Source organism: Carya illinoinensis, chromosome 5, assembly GCF_018687715.1.
Source record: "Carya illinoinensis cultivar Pawnee chromosome 5, C.illinoinensisPawnee_v1, whole genome shotgun sequence".
Taxonomy (NCBI): Eukaryota; Viridiplantae; Streptophyta; class Magnoliopsida; order Fagales; family Juglandaceae; genus Carya; species Carya illinoinensis.
Window position 1 is genome coordinate 1,486,479 of NC_056756.1, and position 14,151 is coordinate 1,500,629.

Genomic DNA, 14,151 nt, shown 5'->3' on the forward strand with positions numbered 1-14,151 from the left:
ATTTCATAATATGAAAGTTGTTTGATGTGTAATCCAGTTACCTTATTGAAACTTTATCACTTACTCCAGTTTAAAATGAAATGGGAGACTCATCGTGAATATATACTACATCCTGGAAGATAGATTCTTTGTGAAAATATTTCTAATAATTGGAATGAGGTCACTCCTTATTGTCGATATTTCAGTTCAACCGTTATTATTTTCTGTTTTGTTATTTTATTCTTTTCCCATTTCTTCTAGTGGATAATACGTGCATGATCCCGATATGATCGTCACATATGGCAATTATGATCTAATCGTTTATTTTTACAATTTCAGGTTCATCAATCATGATCAATCCTTACCTTATTTTATGACGTCCCTAGCACGATCAAGCTGTCAGTATTGTGGTAAGTCTGTTGTGAATTGTTCACTTAATGTTTACATCTTACCATAATTTGTGATAGTTATTTATAAATATGGCATGTTTCCAACAGTACTACTTGTTTTTGCCACGATGTTTAAATTATATAAGCCATATGTGTTTATTGATAAATGCTTCTAAACACAGTTCATGTTACTGCATGCATGCTTCGTTATGAGATGATTTGTAACTACCTAGCACACTTGTACAGAATATTATTCGCCTTTCATTTTTCAGTCATTTGGTACTCAATGCATGGTCTGATTCCTCTTTCTATTTAGTACGTTCAAATCTTTTGATAAACTAATTGGAGATAAACCCCTTTTAGATGGATAAGAGTTGGATGAACTTGCATGATAGACTTCGAGCACCTGCATATGCCGAAGGGGTTAACCACTTCCTCACACTTGCACGAAGCCATGCTAGGGGAAGTGACCGAATCCGGTGTCCTTGTCGACTATGTTGTAATAATTTATTCTTGCCTTTCAGAGAGGTGGAGACTCACCTGTTCATCAAAGGTTTCAATCCTACTTACACTCAATGGATATTTCATGGGGAGGAGGAAACTCGCCCTTTGATTGACGTCGATTCCGATTTCGATCTCAATGATGAGGATGAATATATCGATGACATGGACCATATGTTAGATGACATATGGGCAGGGACATTCCATAATGTCCCTCAGGGTAGCCAAGGCGACACTATTCCGATGCCTTCATGCCCCTCCGTACCAGAGTCAACTTCATGTAAACCTTCTTTTGATCAGTTACTAGAGGATGCCTGACGTCCACTTTTTACAGGGTGTACAAAATTTAGCAAACTCTCATTCGTTGTCAAGCTGCTACACATTAAAACTCTTGGTGGTTGGTCAATTAAGTCATTTGATATGTTGCTTAAGTTGTTGCGGGCTGCCTTTCCTGATGTTGCATGGCCATCGTCATATGAAGAGGCACGGTCATTGGAGAGAGGGTTGGGGTTCAAGTACCACAAAATTCATGCATGTCCAAACGACTGTATATTATTCTGGAAGGAAAATTCTGATAAGAATGAATGTCTTGTTTGTAAGGCTTCAAGGTGGATGTCAAGTACACATGGGACACGAGTTATACCTTAAAAGGTGTTGCGTCATTTCCCGTTGGTGCCAAGACTGCAACGGTTATATATGTCTACAAAGATATCCACTGATATGCGATGACATAAAGACCATCGAGCCACAACTGATACCATTATGAGGCATCCTGCTGACTCTGAGTCTTGGAAGACATTTGATAAAGACCATAGTTGGTTTGCTAGTGACGCTCGCAATATCAGGCTTGGTTTGGCCAGTGATGGTTTCAATCCCTTCAACAATTTGGCTAAACCTTATAGCATTTGGCCAGTTATTCTCGTGCCGTATAACTTGCCTCCTTGGTCATGCATGAAAGACCAATTCTTCATGACATCCCTAATTATTCCTGGTCCTAAATCACCAGGTAATGACATTGACGTTTACTTGCAGCCATTGGTTGATGAATTGGTTGAACTTTGGGAGAATGGGGTGCGTACATATGATGCCTCCACTAAGGAAACATTTACGTTGCATGCTGCCTTGATGTGGACAATAAATGATTTCCCTGTCTACGGTAATCTCTCTGGCTGGTCAACTAAAGGAAAAATGGCATGTCCTTCTTGTAATGCCAATACAGAGTCAAATTGGTTGAAGTTTGGGAGGAAACAATATTATATGGGACACCGTCGATTCTTACCGCCAGACCACATATGGAAATCGAGGAAAGGGTTGTTCAATGGTAAAGAAGATCACCGTATTCCACCAAGGGTGTTATCTTGATCAGACATTGTCAGTCAACTACATATGCTTGGGGATGTGCAATTTGGTAAATCCCGTAGGAAGAGAAAATGCACTTCGGAAGAGTTGAATTGGACAAAAATTAGCATATTCTTCAAGTTTCCTTATTGGTCAACCCTTTCGATTCGGCATAATTTGGATGTTATGCATATTGAAAAGAACATTTGTGATAACATCTTTGGTACTTTCATGAACATTCCGGGCAAAACCAAAGATAACATCAATGCACGACGTGACTTGGAGATTTTGGGTATGCGAAAGGAATTACATTTGAGGCGTGCAGGTGAATGGTTTACGCTGCCACCTGCAATGTACACATTACACGGACAAGAAAGGAATAAATTTTGTGAATGGTTGGTGGATGTTAAGTTCCCTGATGGGTTTGCTTCCAATATTGCCCGTTGTGTCTCCGTACGTGATTGCAAAATATCAGGGTTTAAAAGCCATGATTGTCATGTTTTCTTGCAACGCCTACTTCCTATCGCAGTTGGGGGGTTTTTACAATCTGACATTGCCTTGGCATTGACAGAACTCAGCAGTTTCTTCAAAAAGTTGTGTTCACGAACAGTCGATATAACTCACCTATCCCAGCTTCAAAGTGATATTGTCATCATCCTATGTAAATTGGAGATGATATTCCCTCCATCATTTTTTGATGTCATGGTCCACCTAGCTATTCATTTACCCCGTGAGGCGATACTTGGGGGTCCAGTACAATATAGATGGATGTATCCATTTGAGAGATATCTCGGCAAATTCAAGCGGTATGTCAAAAATAAAGCACGACCATAAGTTTCAATAGCAGAAGCATATATTCATTACGAATGCTTGACATTTTGCTCAATGTACCTCCAAGATGTTGAGACGAAGTTCAATCGAGTTGATCGCAACATTGATGGCGGAGGAGAGGACACCATAGATGGTTTCTCAATTTTCAATCAACATGTTTGTCCCTTGGGTATACCATCTAATGTGAAATTAGATGATAAACTCCTTATCTCAGCTCGATGGTACATTCTTAACAACTGCGTAGAGATTCAACCCTATATAGAGTATGCATCCACAAATATATTATAACTATTTACTTATTTTTTAGCAATCGAACTGTACCTATTATGTGTTATGTTCCCATGGTTTTTACATACATGGCCTTGGCTTTTGTGTGCAGTGAGCACTACAAGAAGTGTAAGTTGCATACGCCAAATTCAATTGATCGCATGCACAAAAATGAGTTCTCAACTTGGTTCAAGAAATGTGTAAGTCCAAAATTCTTAGTCTAATTAGATAGTTCCCCCACTAATACTGAACTCTTAACACGCTGAGGCGGTTCACCGTATTCTGCCAGGTTCAAGACCAACGTATAGTCAACCCGCAAGATGTTTCCGCAGATCTATATGCATTAGCTTGCGGTCCCGACCATTGGGTTGCAACATATTCTGCTTGCATTATAAATGGGAAAATGTTCCATTCAAAACAACGTGAACCATGGCGATGGACACAAAATTCTGGTGTTGTTGTAACGGGTGAAAATTTGCCTAATAATCTGGACTTCTATGGTGTTATAAATGAAATCCTAGAGTTACGCTACATGGGAGGGCGTCACGTTTACTTGTTCAGTTGTGATTGGTTTGACGTCGGTGATCAAAGACGAGGGGTCCGAGTGGATGTCCATATGACTAGTGTCAACATGTCACGCACTTGGTATAAGGATGAGCCATTTGTATTGGCATGCCAAGCTTCCCAATGTTATTATGTAAAAGATTTACGGTTGAAAGGGAATTGGTATGTTGTTCAGAAGTTCACAAATAGGAATGTTTACGACATTCCACCAAGACCGAGCCCTTCAGATGATATTGATGTCGAATCAAGTGATGATGATGCCAATCAAGAAGAGGTTCCATCATATGAGTATGCTCCTATACATTGTGATGATGATCCAGTCTCAACTCCACTAAGTAGGACTGATATAGAACCTATAAGTATTGATGCAGCAGAAGTTATGCATCTGGGGCAGCACGATGAGAATACCATAGACAACATCAACAATGAGGTGGTTGCTAACGGTTCAGAAGATGGTTATGGCGATGGGGAATATTCAGATGAAGAATATTTCTCCACAGATGAAGATTCAATGTCGAATTAGACCACCTAATGTTAACTTTGGATAAAAGGTAAACACCCATATTATTTTACTACTGGACTTGAATGGCCATAACCTTCATCTATATTTCCTAGCAATTAAGATGTAAATGCTCTACTAATTAGTGATAGGTATTCAATAATGTTAGCAATATCTTGTATCTGTGCGATTTGGCGATGGCTAGAGTGTAATGTAAATATTCTTGTGCAGGGCGTAGTAAGTGGAACTTGGGGTCCCTTGGGTTATAAGTGAAATCTTTGCCTTAAAGTTAATGCTTGCTTGTTGTTAGTGGATTCTTTGTGTTCATTCTAGCCAAACATCCTAATGCATGTACTAACCATGGTTATGGATGTGTGTGTTGTTACTGCAGGTGATATACTATGACTGTCAACTGTAACACGACAGCGTGCTGTTGTAGCTAAATGTTAGTTGAAGAAGTTGATTTATAATATTTATGCTATAGTGCATGTGATGTACTATATTAAACCAACCATGTGCAACTTGAATGAGCTGCGTCTGCAGAGTAACAATACGACTTATTGATGTTACCATAATGTTAACAAAATTTGGGCATGCATGAAGTTATAAGTAGAGAGAAAATGTGGACAGTGTGTAGAGACCGTTAGTAATGTACATGAAATCCTATTTGAGCATGGACAAAATTCAATCATCAACCCCCCTTATATCAGGATATTTGGTGTATTAATATTCTACAAATGCAGTCCATATAGACAACTTGAACAATCTGAATAGAACATATTAATGATACTGCACGTGCCGTACACATAACTGAACTTCATTAACAATTTTGCAGTCCATTTGTGCATTCCAATTGAGTTATCCCAACAAAGCTGGCCTAGGTAATCAACTTATATTGGAAGAATCACTAGATAAAATAACCATAAATGAAATCCATTTTTAATGCATGGTATGGCTATTGTGGAAGTACTTAAGAGTTTTAGCTCCATATAAGGACCAGATTCGAGTTGACAGAGTCCAAGGGTGAACACCTGGGCAATAAAGCTTAGGGACAAAATGCATGTTATAATTATCCAGTTGATTATGCATTGCACTTTCCAATTGGCAGTGACACTAGACAATTGACAAATATATAAATTATTTGTCATAATTACTAAATTCACTGCAAGGGGAGAAAAACATAGTGTTTAAATATTGGAGTCATTTATGCCAATATAAGTGAGTTTTTAAATAATTACAACATGTGCTTCCACTGACGAAAGGCTGTTTTAAGTAAATAGCCGTTTCTCAAAGATAACTGTCAACGTGGCCCCCAGATGGACAACACTACACTTAAGGTTATGTTTCTGTAATATTTCCAAATTACAAGCTTGTGGACCCAGTACTATTAGATTTGCATAATATATCATGGTGTCAGTTGTGGGCAGTATTATAAAACTATAAATAGGTATTCTGATGGGACAAAGATTTTAATGCTACTGCAAATTATAGAATTATTTAATGCTGACTGCAAATAATACATGATGTATTATACCACTATAGAGCAGGATCAGTCGTCGTTTTTATGTGAAAGGTAGATTTAATTAAAATCTTATTTTAAGTTAACTGGTAACTTAAAAAGTAGTGAAACTGGATTATGTGCCTGATGTGCAAACGTACAGTTCAATATCAGTGGGATGGGGGGAAACTTTTGGCGCTGGATTTTAGTGGGCGGGAGTTTAGCTACTGAAAGTTGGAATAATAGGGGTAAATTTGGAAGTTACCACATTTAAACTGTTGTATCTTAGCTGATCAAGCACACGGATTGTGCTCAGTACGTATTCCCAAAGCTGAAGAACTTGCCACTCTGGTTTTGCACTTCAATTCAGCACCTGCTCTTGCCTTCCCTGTTTCTGAGGAAAGTTTCCAACTTTTTGCAGCAAACCTCCCAACAGCCACTTGGTAAGAGGTAACCAGATTTCTACTTTGAAGTTAAAAGGTTCCAGGTAAGTGAGGAAAATCTTTCTTCTTCTGTTTATTCATGAACGCTATAAATGACAATGCTAAGGTTGGTTGGTGCTCCTAGAGCCGTTTTTATCCAATTATTTTCTGAGAGAGTTTTTATACTGTTGTTGAGAATGAGACTTACTAGTTTCCCGTTGGCAATCTTATTTTTCTTGTTTTTTGAGATGCATGCTGAGATTTTCTAATGGGTGGGAAGTAGGAGATTGCAACGTTAGTAATGATTTTGTGTTAGCTGGGAAGTATTCGGGAAGAATATATAATGTGGAAATAATATACGCTACAGAAATCTGTGGGATAAGGAAATAGAGAGTTCTCCATTACATGGAGAATGAAATGCTTGAGTATAGAGTCCAAAAAAAGAAAAAAAGAATGACATAAAGGCATGACTTAACCAAACCTGTTACATTCTAGGTTAGGCTTTGTTTTCAAGACTGTAATGCACTCCAAGACACAACACTTTTGTTCCTCTTCTTACAAACATGTGCTTAGATAAAAAATAGCCTTTGCACTCCATGCTAGAGACCAGGGTTGTGCAATATTACAGAATAAAGTATGCTGACTATTGAGTTGAAATTATGGTAATTAAGGTATTATAATATCTATGCATTATCCCGTTGGTTAATTGATGACTGACTCATATTTGGCAGGTCAAACTATTCCCAGTAACTGGAGATTCAGTCATAGAAGACGCATAATATTCTCTATCCCTTGGATTACCAACATTCGTAAGGTGGGGTGTTACCAACAGCAACATTAGTGCAGGTAAAAAAGAAAGTAGGAGGTAAACTACTTTCCATATGTTAGGTTTGACACACCAACTGCTATGGTAAGTGAGGAAGTGCAGATGTAGGTCCATATATTGCATGCCTAACTTCAAACTTTGAAATAACATGCTGTAAATTAATATAGAGGGAAGCTGTTAAGACATTACGTTTTTTGAAGATAGTCACTTATTCTGCTGCATCGGTTAAGGAAAATTACGGAATACAAAAGATGTAACATTAGAAGCTGTTGGTACAAAACTTGAGTCTTGAGTTGTCAAAAACTAATTATGTTAATGATAGGGTTGTGAATGGTTAGGACTTGTTTCCAATTTTATTCGAAGCTAAAGGGAATTGATATTGTAAGTCACCTATTATTTGCGTAGGTTGATATTAAGCTGCATGGTGATGGTTTGGCAGTGTTCTACTTCGTTAAAAATTTTCATGCCATAAAGATTTGGGACATTTGCTGTACAAATATAGGTGGAAGGATATTCAAGGGGTGACATCTATATGGACTAGTGGTACATGTTCTATGTACAACAATTTAAATGAAATGAGTAGCAAAGTTAGACAGATCTTGAATTATTTTGGTGTTGGGTTTTGCTTTTCTTCCCACATAATATAAATATAGAATAGAAAGCATCAATTTTATGTACGATTGTATAATACAGAAAAGTAAACTTTCTGTATGAGGGAGAAAGTTGACAGGATTTGCACAGTATGAATTTGCAGTAAAAGTTTTATATTTTGATACATGAATTGACTCAGTCATCACAAGGGAGGTAATGTTTCCCAAACCCTTTAGACTGTAATTAATTTACTGATTTGATTGTCACCTAATATGAAGATACACTTGGATAACTAGATGGAATAAAGTGGGAGAGTCAAGAGTAGAGGAGGTCGACAATTTAAAAGACGACATGGACCTTAGTCAAGAGGCAGACCACGACCTCCACTTATTTGCCGATGGAGTCAACAAGAGGGTCAAGGCGAGAGCTCTGATGAGTCAACTAGACCACCCGCCATAGAAAGAATTCATGTCAACGCCAATCCAATTCCAATTGCAAACACTAATAGAGTCGGTATTTCGAGATGGAGTCAGCAAGAGGCTCAACACGAGAGCTCTGATGAGTCAACACAGCCACCCGCCATAGAAAGAATTCACGTCAACGCCAATCCAATACCAATTGCGGACACTAATAGAGACAATATTTTGAGATGGAGTCAGCGAGAGGATCAACACGAGAGATCTCATGATTCAACACAACCACCCTCCATAGAAAGAAATGCTGTCAATGCTGATCCAAACCCAACAACAGACACTAATAGGGACAATATTTGGCGATGGAGTCAGCGAGAGCTATGATGAGTCAACACAGCCACCCATATATTTCAGAAATAATGTCAACACCAATCCAATACCAATAGTGGACACAAATAGAGATCCTATTTGGCAATGGATAATGCGAGAGGTTAATGGGCAAATGCACGATACGACAACACAGCCACCATCGACAGAAAGATATTCTGTCAACGCCAATCCGATACCAACAGCAGACACTAATAGAGCCAATATTTGGCGATGGAGTCAGCGAGAGGGTCAAGGTGAGGGCTTTGATGAATCAACACAGCCACCAATAGTTGAAATAAATACTCCCATTCCCAATCCGATACAACAAGCCATTTCTACTAGAGACAATATTGGTAAGTAGGCACTTTGTGTTATTCATGACATTGAATTTTCCTCTGACTTGCAGTTTCAGTTATTGATATGTTTGTAGTAAATTTAGTTTGTTCTCACTAAATAATTGCTGCATACTTTTCACATCTTAATGCCATAGAGGACGAAGCGTTGGTTCCCATAACAAACGTTGCACAGCAGAAACGTGGACGTGGGCCCGCTAAGTCTACCGAGTTTGATAAATTGAGGAGGCACGGGAAAGTACCTTTGAAAATAAATGATGGGGAAACAGCACCTTGCTGTGAGAATGCCACATTATTTACAACACGAGTAACGTGGATTTTAAAACATCATGCGGACATGAGCTTCGCAAGATGGACGGATGTACCCAAGTTTGTTAAAGATGAGTTGATTGACAGGGTCAGGGTAAGTTCCTATACATAACTGTAATGCAATTGTAAGGAAGGCCACTTAACAATGGGTTTGATGACCATATTTTTTTTTTAAATGTGTAAGGTGATTTTGAATTAGATTGGGAACTTAAGAACCATCGGTGGCAGTTTGGAAGCAGTTGCGTAAGAGATTTAACGCCTTCCACCATGAGCTTCACAAGAAGTATTTGGCATATGCAAGCCATGAGGAGGCATTGGCTGGTGGGACAAGCTTGGTCGAGCCCTTGGTATGGGTTAAGCTATGTGGCCGATGGGGAAGTGACCACTTCAAGGTATGTTAAAGCTTTCATATTTTGGGCTACCATATGGTATATACAAAATAGACAAGTCTTGACAAAGGTCCATAAAGTTGGCAGTTGGAATAACCTGTTTATTTGCATGATGGCAGAAAATCTCAAACATAAATAAGGAGAATCGTAAGAAGCTGAAGATTAATCACACTGCAGGGCGGAAATCGTTTGTGAGGATCCTAGAGGAAAAGGTATAGGGCTTGGGCAAATTTCCTTCAATTCATTTCAAGCCGATTATGGTATTATCTTAAGCTCTATTTAGCAATTTCTCCAGGAATTATTTTTAAAGACACAGCCTTGTGTTAAGAAACATATGATTGGAGGTAGTAATTGTATGATTATGCATTAACTCTCTACTACCATATTTAGCTTCAATATTATGTTTTAAAATATAATTGGACTTATGTGGTTGCTAAACCAGAATTTTTTATCAAGCAGAGACAGAGGCATAAGTGAGATTAGCATATTTGTGTGTTGGGGTTTTGTGAAAAAACAAGTTAGGTTAGGGGTTAAGCCACAGAAAGTTGGAAGAGAGGGGGGGGGGGAGGGAGAGAGAGAGAGAGAGAGAGAGAGAGAGAGAGAGAGAGAGAGAGAGAGAGAGAGAGAGAGAGAGAGAGAGAGAGAGAGAGAGAGAGAGAGAGAGAGAGAGAGAGAAAACATGTATTTAAGTAACTTGCATGTTATGTCTTGAAGACAACCCCTCTCCACAAAATGTGTTGTTGGATGTCTCTATTAGTTGTGCAACCACTTATGGTAAGATAGAATTATTAACTTAAATGGTTGCAGTAGATGGATAAAAACATGAAACTGTTAGACTTGCTGTTAGAATATTAAATTGCCTAAGATTTTGCATATATGATGTATCATTAGAGAAAGCACCCCATTGGGTTATTTAAATAAATCAAAAGGGACATCCTACCTAGGGAAAGGGATTCATTAACTGTGGCTATACACTTTAGACTTCATTGCAGATTTTGTTGTCTCAAATACATCGTCAGTACGAGAGATTTATGGTTGTTGAACCATATAACTAAATTGTCATATTTAATAATTTGTAGCGATCCGAAGGAGCAAACTTAGTGGACTTCTACAAAGCAGTCCGTTGGTCAAAGAAGAATGATAGATTTGTCACAAATGCCACTGAAGATATTTATGTAAGTTTTCTCCAATCTTTCAGCCCTGATAGACAAAAAGGCACACATGAAAAAAAGAGTAACATTAGCAGAAACCAGCAATATCTGTTGTGGGAAGATAAAATAACTGATATTACACTATGTGCAGAAGGAGATGACTGGAAAGATGGATGAATTAGTCCCTGAGAATCGCACTGATGAGGCAGCTAAGGCTGTCTTTAGGGAGGTACTTGGGACGAGGCCAGGATATGCACGAGGCCTCGGAGAGATGGTGATACCAGAGTCTACAAGAGAAAAGGACGTATTACAAGCTAAAGAGTATGCAATGTTAGTGGAAAGACATAAGAAAGATGCGGAGGACTACAAGAGTCAACTAGACCGTGTGAGGGAAGAAATGCGGGTGGTTGTGGAGCGTCAAATTGAAACTGACGCTCTGTTGAGGAGTTTCATGGCTTCATTTCAGTCACGCGAGGCAGATATTTGTCAGGGGAGGCAGTGACCCCCTCGCTGCATGCACATATATTACTGCAATATTTTGATATATTTTGGGGGCAGATTTTGTGGGTTATTGAAGTGAATGCTTACTGCATGATTTTTGGGAAAGGAGGAGAGGGTGTTTGGGGGAAAACATATAGTAATATAAGTATATATATATGTAGCAATTTGCTGACTAAATATGCCTTCTGTACGGGGTACTTCCTGGTCATTTTTTGTGGAAGCCAAAAGGGCAGGTGTGGGATGGTTGGGGGAGGAAGCCTTTTCTACCTTTTTGATATATTTCTTGGTCACTCCAACAAAGTAGCTTCATTTAAGCTAGTAAGTTAGCATATTAGGGGATAAGTTCAGTGGGTTACATATTTGAAGCAGAATTTCCTAAAATTACATATGTAAGTCTGAGATTTTAATATGTTGTATGAGGTCAATACTAGCTCACACGAGTCAATTATTACCCTCAAATTTTTTAACTTGTTGATATGCAGGTACAACCAAGACTGCAGTAATGGGTTGCCTTTGGTGAATCGCAACTGGACAACAGAAACATGGAGGATATGTCCAGCAATATCCCAAAACAAAATGTGATAGTGTAATGAAAATTCAATGGAGATGTCTGGTAAGCAGTTACATTTACTTGACAAGGTAGGACAAAATTACAAAAGTACATGTGTTGTGGGATTTTTCTGTGTTGTAGCGATGCTTTAGAAGCCATATTTGTGGTTTGTTGATTCACGTTTAATGAATGGTTGCTTTCTAAGATTATGATAATTATTTCTAGGTGCTTTTAGATGTGCAAAACTATAAATGTGTACAGAATATTTGTTTAATTTGAAAAAACTGGTGCTGACTAATTATATGCATTGTAGTTTAAAAAAAAGTTATAAATGCCAAAGATAACTAAGTTACAAAACTTAGTCATAACCATGCATTTCCCGTTTATCAATCCCCCGTAGGAATATATGCAATTAAGTCAAGAGTGCCAAGGCTAATGCATGTTGGCTTCTATATATATGGGGCAGCACTTGAATTTAGGACAAATTGTAAAAACTTATGAATATACGAGGTGCGCTGCACAGATTAGAGATAGAGGTTGGAGGTAGTAAACAGAATAGTTAAAAATAAGTGAAGAGAAAATGGTTGAACTCTTGTGTGAGGGCATGATTGATGTCCTGTAGCATTAAACTGACTGGTTGGCATGTATATGATAAAACATTAAAGTTGGATTATTTTAAGGGTACTAAAGATAATAAAGACGCCAGATTTCTCGCAACTGTTCAAGTATACATAATCCATGTGTGAGTATTTTCTATTCAGAAAGGTGTTAAAGTTAAGATAGCACAGAAAATATTGGCAAGATGCCAATAGAGGCACATTTGTATCATACCTTAGCTTAGTGATATATTGGAATGACTGCCAAAATATTGGGGTTTATTTTTTATATTAACTAGTTCAGTGATCGAATTGCTGGGAATATATTCAGAAAATCACCAGAATATTTATATAGAAACTAGGACCAACCAAAGTAACATGTAAACTATACAATTAACTATGTTAAACAGATTTGATGATGACCTCTATATTTGATATAGAGGGAACTTACATAGCTATTAATTGACTGTGCTAGAGTATGAAATCTAGCACACTTTGAACTGAGGAATTTATTTAATACGTAAGTTGTTCGTAATGGGAGACGAATAAGGGCAATAGTTTGCTCCTTGGATAGTGAGTGACAATTGCAATTGCAACTAGGCACGTACATGAATATGTAAGAATTCATGTTAAAGTCCAAAGTCAAAGTGATAGAAGATTTTTGCATACCATTAATAATTTACCTTAACGATATATTGCAATAATCATGTATACCTCAATTGATGTTCAAAAGGGTTATTGGAATACAGGTGGTTGGAGTTGAGTTCTTCATGTTGGGCATATATTGTTGGGCGGCATGCTAGCAACTACTTTGTTGGAGGGCTATATATGTTTAAAGTTAAGAAGTTCCACCCACTCCATCCAGAAATGTGTAGGGCTATGCTACAATGTAAGATGACAGTTCAGAGGGCATCTCACAGAAGGTTCATTGAGTACCATGCAATTACATATATATATATATATATATATATATCAGTTAGGGGATATATAACGTGTAAGAAATCAGTCTCTCCTCTCTTTCTATGTGTGAATTACATGAATGCACCAGTGTATATATATGGAATTGTTAAAGCTGTAATACATGTGGCATGCTGTGGGGATTGGACTAGTTAGTAGGGGCTGGGCAGTTGTAAGGAAGATTGAAAAATGTACTGGAAACATATATATTTTTGTTTGTACTGCTGGAACTGGTTTTAGCACACTTGATGATCAATGAAGTTGTGATTTTGTATTTTTATGATGTTTGGGTTGCAAGAGTTATGAATTGAGATGGTTGATATGACAATGCAATTGCTCATTCTATCAATTCCAGTTTTTAGTCTATTAATTTGATGAGGATGAGACCCACATAGCAGTTTCATAGTTAATGCATTAACAGGGGTGTTTAGGTGGTCTATATATGCAATTACCTAGGAATCTATATATGTGCTTGTTTATTAATGAAAAAAACTGTTTAGAAATTATATATATATATTTATAAAATAGGGAACATTGTTGTGTTCATTTTCCATGTAATTTTTCCACAAACAGTTATTGACATATTATCTTGTAATATGATCTACTGGTAATATTATGATCTACTTATTAATTAAAGTAGCAGCACAAAAAAGTGTAGCCAAATTATGTTCCAGTAATATTGTATAGTTTGTGGGGAGAAAGGTATAGCAATCAAACTTCCAATAGTGATGAGATCGATGGCAGAAAATGCCCAACTATATATTGACGATGATTGTAAAATAAATCGATGCAACAAAAAGAATTAATGCTGGAAAAGCATTAATATCTTCTAATATTTATCGATGCAGCATCTGGGGC

General features: G+C 37.6%; 1 long non-coding RNA gene across 1 annotated transcript; it reads left to right on the plus strand.

The window, feature by feature from the left end:
• Positions 1-9,395: 9,395 nt before the first annotated feature.
• On the plus strand, positions 9,396-10,666 carry LOC122309614. Its single transcript, XR_006242465.1, has 3 exons — positions 9,396-9,541; positions 9,658-9,750; positions 10,618-10,666. It is a non-coding gene; the product is annotated as an uncharacterized LOC122309614 (long non-coding RNA).
• The last annotated feature ends 3,485 nt before the right edge of the window (positions 10,667-14,151 follow it).